This window comes from Lathyrus oleraceus, chromosome 4 (assembly GCF_024323335.1).
Source record: "Lathyrus oleraceus cultivar Zhongwan6 chromosome 4, CAAS_Psat_ZW6_1.0, whole genome shotgun sequence".
Taxonomy (NCBI): Eukaryota; Viridiplantae; Streptophyta; class Magnoliopsida; order Fabales; family Fabaceae; genus Lathyrus; species Lathyrus oleraceus.
In genome coordinates this window covers 407026125-407036745 of record NC_066582.1, presented here as the reverse complement: position 1 = coordinate 407036745, position 10621 = coordinate 407026125, and the positions used below count along the sequence as shown (strand labels likewise).

The 10621-nt window shown below is 39.7% G+C and overlaps 1 pseudogene; it reads right to left on the bottom strand.

Annotated features, from left to right (window-relative positions):
* Nucleotides 1-4334: 4334 nt before the first annotated feature.
* Nucleotides 4335-7267, bottom strand: LOC127135599 (uncharacterized; annotated as a pseudogene).
* Between the last annotated feature and the right edge of the window lie 3354 nt (nucleotides 7268-10621).

The window sequence follows — 10621 nt, the reverse complement described above, 5'->3', positions numbered from 1 at the left end:
GAAACCTAAAAAAATATCTAACATAAATTAATAATATATATTTAGATTACTTAAACAATAAGAAACCTAAAAAATATCTAACATAAATTAATAATATATATTTAGATTACTTAAACAATAAGAAACTTAAAAAATATCTAACATAAATTAATAATATATATTTAGATTACTTAAACAATAAGAAACCTAAAAAATATCTAACATAAATTAATAATATATATTTAGATTACTTAAACAATAAGAAACCTAAAAAAATATCTAACATAAATTAATAATATAATTTATATATTATAATAATAATAATAATAATAAACTAATATAATATTAATCCTAATTAAATAAACTAATTAACAACTAAACACAATTAATATTAAGCACAAATAATATTAAACGGCACACGATTAAAATACGATAAAATCGAGCGACACGAACGCGATAAAAATGATGACAATTTGCACAGCAAAACAGACAAATTGATAAAACCAATAAACCAGTAAACCGATAAACCAGTAAAATCAACAACACGACTCAAACAGACTCGGTTAAATCACACGGCACAACACGTAATTAAATAAACAACCCTAGGCAATAATAAAATCAACACGACATCACGAAAACGCTGACAAACACAATCACAAATAATCGGACAATACGAAAACTCTAATATATTCGAAATACAGTCAAAATACCGACAAACAAACAATTAAATAGATAAAAACGCACAAAACCTAATCGAAGCGATGCCACGCACAACAGAGATAAGCGAGATAAATACGAGGCAACGATATCGGCCAGGTTTTGCTAAAACAACGAAATACAACACGGTAAGCAACGAAAACACACAAAACCTAATCAAACCAGTTGTCACGCGAAGTTTAAGAAATTGAGATGAATACGAGACAACGAGATTAATCAAGATGTGGTCAACAAAGCCAAAGTCAAATTTTGGGGTGCGACAGATGCCCCTATTTAATTAACTTAGGCCAGATAGCCGGAGGCTATCGAATGGCGTAAGGTAATTAAATATGACAAACGCCACAAAATTTGACCGCAAATGCATGTATGCATGATGCAAAAGACAGACAGACACAGAGACATAGGAGTGCAAACTCTACTGGGGAAGGACATACACCGACTCAATGCATGAAGGTAAACACTGAGAATACTCAGCTGGGGAAGATTCACTACCTATTCATAGATGGAAAATAGGAGGAAAAGAGATATCGACTCAATGTTGACGATACATCACTATCTCATAGATGAAAGTGGGAAAAGATCAATATAACAAGAGTACTGATGTGACAGTACATTACCAACTCAAAGATGGAGGTAACAGAAAAGATGAATACCAACTCAAGGATGAAGGTATAACAAGGGCATAATAAGAATCGAACTGCGTTAACTCATGGTTGATAGCTCACTACCCACTCATTGAACAGGACATGCCAACTCAAAGTTGAAGGCAAGCTTCAAAAGATTGATAATAACACTGCTAGGGAAATCAAATTCCAACTCATTGATGATGGTGTAGATGAAGAATCAGATCTAAGGATCATTGTGCAGACTTATAGTTGAATGCACACTACCAACTCATTGATGAGGTAGACAGAGAAATGTCGACTCAAAGTTGAAGGCAACCACCGATTCATTGACAAAGGTGTTTAAAAGAATTTAGAACATATTCTCCTGGAGATGTTTATCATTACCGACTCAAAGATGACGGTGGAAGGACAAAATGTACCTAACTCATAGATGAAGGTACTCCATCAACTCAAAGACGAAGATGGAATCAGAAGTTATCTGTGCAGACTCAAAGATGAAAGCACACTATCAGTTCAACAAGGATCAAACATACCCTACTCATAGATGAAGGTACTCCATCAACTCAAAGACGAAGATGGAATCACAGGAAAATGTGCGAACTCAAAGATGAATGCATATTACCAGCTCAAAGTTGCAGGTGCTTCACCAACTCAAAGACGAAGGTGGAATCAAAAGGAATCTGTGCTAAACTCAAAGACGAAAGCACGCTACCAGCTCAAAGTTGCAGGTAGAACCATGGAACTTTCTGTGAGGATGTTATCAACTCATAGATGGAGATAGTAATTAATTTATCCGAGGGATAACAAAGGTTACCACTCATGGATGTAGGTAACTCAAGTTTGTAACGGGTACCAACTCAAAGATGAAGGCATAAAGGACTTGGACACAATATCTGTCATGTCTGTTTTACTGAATGAGAGTCACAAAGACTATATTGTTGCCTTCTTTTACTGGCAATTTCTGAGCTTTATCTGGAGACACGAGGTTCAAACTAGGATAGAACTAGAATGAAACGGTCAAACAAGACTTCAATTGAAGAGGAATGAACTCATCAGGATTTACAACTGAAACAACCATCTTCCACGAGGCATAGATCTCTGTGGGGAACATGACCAATAAAAGGTATTTTGCTGCTTATGAGGATACTCTATATGGAGAGATTGACTCAACCCACAATATAAACAAGGAAACAAGGTGCATATGAATGCAAGCATGATATGTCATAGATATGCATGAATATTTAGTAATGAATGCATGATGGACAGACAAAACTAGGAATAACTAAAAATGTTAACAGCTGCATAAGGACTTGCTGGAGATTTGCACTGAGACTCGCTAGGGAGTAGTACAAAGACTTGCTGGGGAATTGGTACAAGAGCACCATATCCAGGTTTCTTTAAAAGTCTGTCTCTGCTGAGGATTCCGTAGAAGAATGGAGATGCCTTCTACTTCAAAAATGCAGGAGATTCCCTGTGGTTCTTGAATTTGTGAGGTATATGAGGATTGGACCTTTCTGAGGACTCCGCTGGGGATACAAGGTGTTATCCTCTGGAAATAAGATGATATTGTAAGAGAAGTCCTGCAATTCTTGAATTTGCTGATAATGCAGAAGGGATCATTCTTCTGGAAGACTCCGCTGGGGATAAAGTTCGCTGGGGATAGGTGGCATCTTTCCAGGGAATAAGAATATAGGGGAAATCCATCCTTGATTTTTTTGCTTTAATTATCATGGAGACTTTCTGTATCTGAAGACTCTGCAGGGGATTATGGTGTCTGATATCTGGTTACGAGATCTTTCCTCTAGGAGACTCTGCCGGGGAACAGTGATGTCTGACCTTTGAATGTAAATGAGAATTCAGGAGGAATCCTGTAATTCTTGAATTTGCTTAAAATGCATAACACACTCTTCTTTTGCTACAAAACATTACTGAGGAGGAGACATATCCTTCTATTGAATGGACAGAGAACAACAGGAGATTCCCTGTAGTTTCTGAATATCAACTTTCTTCACTCGCTAAGGGATGGAGACCTCTGTATTACTCCTGCTCAGGGAAATCAAATCTTCCTTCTCATCCTCTGCTGGGGACATTGCTGATCCCTCCTTAATAAATTACTGGGGAAATACCTGTAGTAATCCCATAGGCCAAATCTGTAACTTAAAACCTGGATCAAAGTCTTCATGATCAATTAACCGGGGAGTCTTCATGCCCCAAGTGAAGGGAACAATCTTCTTGAAATATTTTTTTGCATGATCTCTTGAGGAAAACTAGGAAGCAAAACTGGGGATATCCAGAATCACAACCTCTGCTGGAGAAATATTACTGCCAAGACACCTGTGGAGATCTTTTCATCATATACATATGAGGATAGTAACATGAACATGTCTAGTTGGAATCACATGATTTCAGAATTACTGGGACCACATGTCTCAATCCTTTTATTGATGTCCACAAATCAAAATAAATAATCTTTATATTTTTCAAAAACTGTTTTTAATTCAAAACTTTTGTTTCAAAACATATCTGTCAAAGTAAAAGAACTTTCGTAAATTGAAATGAAAATTAAGAGTGCCAAGAAATATAGAAAGGCTCAAATTGATTTGATAGGATGGTAATCAGCCAACAGCGTGATTCCATAGATCTTTACAAATTGGAAAATGGTAATTTCATGGAAAAAGGGTACGTTGAACTACAATGACATCATTCTCTCTTCCACTTTTGACCTGTATTGCAGCCTTGAGAAAGTTGGAGAACTGTTGAAAATATTCTGATACTTCAATGATCTTATCTCTGTTATGCAGTTACTTGCCTGAAATCCCTAACTTTTGCCTAGATTGCCCTTTCGGGTTTTCAATCTACCGAGATAATATTCTCTTTGTTTTTTTATGTCTCTAATTTCTGCTTGGACCGCCCTTTCAGGTTTTCAGTCCACCGAGACGCTCATTTTTGCCTAAGCCGCCCTTTCGGGTTTTCAACTTAGCGAGCTGTTCTTTTCAGTTTTTAGGCGAAGTATTTCTTGACTGCATCTGTATTCACGGGACGTGGAAGCTCTTCACCATCCATGTTTGTAAGAATTAAAGCACCGCCTGAGAAGGCTTTCTTGACAACATAGGGTCCTTCATAGTTAGGAGTCCACTTGCCCCTAGAATCATTGTGAAATAGTATCATCTTCTTGAGCACAAGGTCACCCTCTTTGAATTCTCTCGGCTTAACCTTCCTATCAAATGCCTGCTTCATTCTCTTTTGATATAACTGTCCATGGCACAAGGCAGTCATTCTTTTTCTTCAATCAAATTCAACTGATCGTATCTGCTTTGACACCATTCAGCCTCTGACAACTGAGTTTCCATTAGTATCCTCATTGATGGAATTTCAACCTCTATCGGTAACACAGCTTCCATACCGTATACAAGTGAAAATGGGGTTGCCCCAGTTGAAGTACGGACTGATGTTCTATATCCGTGTAGTGCAAAAGGTAGCATTTCATGCCAATCTTTGTAGGTAACAACCATCTTTTGAATGATCTTCTTGATATTCTTATTTGCAGCTTCAACTGCCCCATTCATCTTGGGACGGTAAGGAGAAGAGTTGTGATGCTCGATCTTGAAACTTTCACATAATTCATCCATCATTTTGTTGTTCAGATTGGAGCCATTGTCAGTGATGATCTTGTTTGGAATGCCATATCGGCAAATGAGATTATTTTTGATGAATCTGACCACCACTTGCTTTGTCACCTTTGCATACGAAGCTGCTTTCACCCATTTGGTGAAGTAATCAATTGCCACGAGAATGAAACGGTGTCCGTTGGAAGCTTTGGGTTCAATCATACCGATCATGTCAATGCCCCACATTGAGAATGGCCAAGGAGCAGAAATCACATTCAAAAAGGTTGGTGGTACATGAACCTTATCAGCGTAGATCTGACATTTGTGACACTTCTTTACAAATTTGCAGCAATCTGATTCCATGGTCAACCAGTAGTAACCAGCTCTCAACATCTTTCTTGACATAGAGTGGCCGTTTGCATGAGTACCAAAGGACCCTTCGTGAACTTCTTTCATCAACATTTCTGCTTCCTTTTTGTCAACACATCTGAGTAAGACCATGTCATAATTCCTCTTATAGAGCACATTCTGATTAAGGAAGAAACTGCCTGACAATCTTCTCAAAGTCTTTTTATCTTTTTCTGTTGCTCCAAGAGGATACTCCTGAGTCTGAAGGAAATGCTTGATATCGTGGTACCATGGTTTATCATCAAAACTGGCCTCAGCTGTAAACACATGTGCTGGTCTATCAAGTCGCTTGATCACAATTCTGGGTACTTCGTTTGGAAAACCCACTTGATACATTGAAGACAACGTAGCTAGAGCATCCGCCATCTGATTCTCATCCCGAGGAATGTGATGCAACTCAACCTTGGTGAAGAAAGTCAACAATCTTCTTGCATAGTCTTTGTATGGGATCAAGCCAGGGTGGCGTGTTTCCCATTCTCCTTTGATCTGATTGATAACTAACGCTGAGTCACCATAAACAGTAAGATTTTTGATGCGGAGGTCAATGGCTTCTTCAAGACCCATGATACAGGCTTCATATTCAGCAATGTTGTTTGTACATTCAAAGCAAATTCTTGCCGTGAAAGGAATATGAGAACCTTATGGAGTGATAATGACTGCACCTACTCCATGTCCATAAACGTTGGAAGCTCCATCAAATACTAAACCCCATTGAGAATCTGGTTCAGGTCCTTCTTCAGGAAATGGCTCTTTACAATCTCTGGATTTTAGGAACATGACATCTTCATCAGGAAACTCATCCTTATTATCATCGTGATCTTCAACGGGTTGGTGAGCAAGGTACTCAGCTAACACACTGCTCTTGATAGCTTTCTGGGTATGATACTCAATGTCGTATTCTGATAACAGCATCTGCCATCTTGCAATCTTACCAGTGAGTGCAGGCTTCTCAAAAATGTACTTGATTGGATCCATTTTGGATATCAACCAAGTGGTGTGACTTAACATATACTGCCTCAATCTCTTAGCAGCCCAAGCCAATGCACAACATGTCTTCTCGAGTAAGGAGTATCGTGATTCACAGTTAGTAAATTTCTTGCTTAAGTAGTAAATGGCATGCTCTTTCTTTCCAGTTTCGTCTTGTTGACCCAGAATACAGCCCATAGAATTCTCAAGCACTGTCAAATACATAACCAACGGTCTTCCAACAACAGGTGGTAACAAGATAGGAGGTTCCATGAGGTACTCTTTGATATTGTCAAATGCTTTCTGACAATCCTCTGTCCAAACACAATTCTGACTCTTTCTCAGCAATTTGAAGATAGGTTCACAAGTGGCAGTCATGTGAGAAATAAACCGGGATATGTAATTCAATCGTCCTAGAAAACCTCTCACTTGCCTTTCTGTTTTTGGTGCGGGCATCTCTTGGATAGCTTTTACTTTATCTGGATCAACTTCAATGCCTTTTTGGCCGACAATGAAGCCCAAGAGTTTACCTGACCTGACGCCAAATGTGCATTTGTTCGGATTGAGGCGAAGACGGAACTTCCTCAATCGTTGAAACAGCTTCAATAGATCTACTAAGTGACCTTCTTCTGAACGAGACTTCGCGATCATGTCATCCACATAAACCTCAATCTCTTTGTGCATCATGTCGTGAAAGAGCGTTGTCATGGCTCGCTGGTAAGTAGCACCTGCGTTCTTCAACCCAAACGGCATCACTTGATAACAAAATGTTCCCCATGGTGTTATGAATGTAGTTTTTTCCATGTCTTCGGGAGCCATTTTGATCTGGTTATACCCGGAGAATCCGTCCATGAAGGAGAATATGTCAAACTTTGCTGTATTGTCTACCAACATGTCAATGTGAGGCAGGGGGAAATCATCCTTTGGGCTTGCTCTATTTAAGTCACGATAGTCGACACACATTCGTACCTTCCCGTCCTTCTTAGGAACTGGCACAATATTTGCTATCCACTCTGGATACACTGAAGTGGCAAGAAAACCAGCATCTATTTGCTTCAGAACTTCTTCTTTAATTTTGACGGCCATATCTGGATGTGTTCTTCTTAATTTCTGTTTGACCGGTGGACATTCTGGCTTCAAAGGTAGCTTGTGCTCTACGATGTCAGTGTCGAGACCAGGCATATCTTGATAGGACCAAGCAAACACATCTACATACTCTTTCAACAGGCTGATCAATTGCTCCTTGACCTGTGGGGATAACAATGCTCCAATTTTGACTTCTTTCACATTTTCTTCCGAACCCAAGTTGACTGTTTCCAAAGGCTCCTTGTATGGCTGAATAGTATCTTCTTCATTTTCAAGCTGGCGGGCGACCTCTTCTGGAATCTCATCCCACTCTTCCTCTTCAGCTTCGAATACAGAATGTTCAAAGTTGGGAGAGGGCATGATGTCATTGTGTTCAACGGGTTTAAGTAACCTGTACAAACAATTGTTTTTAGAGGACTGACCATGCCATGCAAAAATGTGTTCTTTTTAAGGTTTTTTTGTGTTACCATTTTCCGAAAAAGCTGAAAAGATAAAAGGACACAAGTGTATAGGAACACAAAAGATCTTTTTCATGGATAGTACGTTTTTGACAAAAGTGCCCATTTTACAAAATTAATGCTTCGCGCTTTGGGCTAAAGCGGAAGGTTTTTGAAAACTGAAAAGCTTAATTACTTTGATATGTGGACACAATGTGGGATGTCAACTGCGGTCCAGTTCTTCATAACTACTCCAGTCGCCATTCTGTCTTTCCCTCGAAGAGCTTTTATCTCTTTTTGTAATTCCGCAAACTGATCCTGGAATTCATCCATTCTATCATTGAGACCAGGATCCTCACTTGGGGTAGGGCCGTGATAGACAGGTTCTTCTAGGTGAGGAGTATAGTGAACAACGGGAGGCACATTAGTGAAGACAGGAGCATTTGGTGGAACGAACTCTTGTTGATATCTATCTTGATTAAGATCCCTGGGTATTTCCCAAGGACGGGATGCTGTGATGGTAACAGAAGTGACTGGGACAGCGTTGATTTCTGAAGCGATGACTGTAGTGACGGGTGCTGTTGTTGTCTGATTCTGAATTTGAGGTTGATTCTGTGCCGAAGTCTGTCCTGAATTATGAACTTGAGCCCTAGCCTGGGCTTCCTCTGCTTGTAGACAGGCGGTTAACATTTGGTTGCGCATCTCTGCTGCCTGTGCTTGCGCCTGGATCTGTGCATCTTGTGCTTCGGCAACCTGAGCTTGTGCTGTTTGAAGTTGAGCAGCTTGGGCTGCTTGGTTTACTATCAATGTCTCGACCATAGCAGAAAGGCGGTCAACCTGAGCTTTCAATTCTCGGTTCTCGTTATCTGTTATCTCCATTCTTCTTTTGTAGTTGGCTCTTGTGTTGTAATTATGCGTCAGCTTGAAATGGATCTTGGCGGCGGGAAGCAACTGTTAGAAGACTGGACCAAGACAGACAACCCGTATGCACGTGATGCATGGATATGCAAAATGAATGATTTTCCAAGGAACTCTAAGTGAAGGAAAACATAGAATTGCAAACATTTTTGATAACAAAACAAAATTTTTCATTTTAAGCATTTTTATCAAAATATACAAAGTTATCAACCCAAAATACAACCAAGAAAACCATTTAAGGACATGTGTTATCAGGACGAGCATAAACAAGTAGGAGTTGTCCTTCAAGTCTCTCAATTCTTTCTTCATAGGCCTTCTGCATAAAAGCTTTCTCCTTCACCAAACTGTCTACAAGACCTTTCCATGCACCTGAGGACTGTGGAATCTGGGAGTAATCTGTTGTGCCTGAGGAAAATAAATCCTCTTGCACCCTTGGACGTTTACCTGCACGATCTTCTCCACTCTGCTCCTTTAACTGTCTCTGAAGTTCTTCATTTTCCATTTCGAGCACCTGGGCCTTATCCTTCCAAGCGTCTCTCTCTTTCTTGACCCTCTCCAAGGTGGCTTGGAGTTCTTCTTTGTCATCTAGCGGAAGGTAGGGGGTCTTCAACGGAGCGGGTTTGATAGGATCATGATGTGGGTATGGCATTTTCAACTGTATAGCTCTGGCTCTGATCCACTGGAGGTACGGCTCATAGGAGGTACAATCTTTCTTACCCAATTCAAGTCTCCCTTTGCGATAAACACGATGCCAAGCTCTTACTACTCTCTCTTTCATGGTAGGGTCCTCCTCGTTATCCCTTAAGAAAATACCTTCTAAAAGAACGTTTAGGAGGCTTGTCCTTCATAGGGTAACCGAGTTGTCTCCTAGCAAGTACTGGATTATAAGAAATGATTCCCTTTGTGCCCATGAGGAGAACATTGGGGAACTCCCCGCAACTATCAATGATCTTCACATCGTCTAAAACTCTACTATACCATGCAATATCTGACTGGGTAAGAGACATAATCCTCTGTGACCACTGAAGTCCTGACTTGCGATCCCAAAAAGTAGCTGACTTAGGAAGATGAGAGACAAACCATTTGTAGAGTAACGGTATACATCAGACTATGGTTCCTCCTCCTTTCAAAGTACGGTAATGGATGGAATGATAGGTGTCTCCGAGCAAAGTTGGAACAGGATTACCACTTAGGAAGATGCGTATAGCATATGAATTCACAAAACCTTCAATATTAGGAAATAGTAACAAACCGTAGATCAACAAGGCGAACAGATGCTCCACAATAATATCACAACCTTGACTGGCAAAATAAGAAACCTTCCCCATTAAGAACTTGGCAGTGAAACCTGGAAGTCCTCCTTTGGTGGTGAAGTTATTCTTGAATTCTGACTTCTTCATGTACAACACTTTTGCAAGAGAACTGTGCTCGGGTAACTTTTCTGAACCAGAGAAAGGTACTGTATCAGCAACTGGGATGTGAAGCAACTGGGCATACTCTTCCAATGTAGGCATGAGTTGATAGTCTGGGAATGTGAAACAGTGATAGACTGGATCATAGAACTGTACTAATGTCTGCAATAACCCTTCTTCCATCCTAAGTGTCAATAAAGATATAAGTGCCCCATATCTGTCTCTAAAACCAATAGGATTTGCGATCGAAGAAACCAGTTTCTTTAGTTCATCTATCTTTGGATTGATGAGATTGTACTTTTTCACACTTCTCCGTCCAAAATCCATGTTTCCTGCAATATTTGCAATCCTCACTTTAAGTTCCTTGGAAAAAGGTTGAAATGATGGGAATGAATGCATGTCATGCATGAATGCAACAAACACAAACATGGTCAAACAATACAAGGCTCAAAGTTCATCACCAT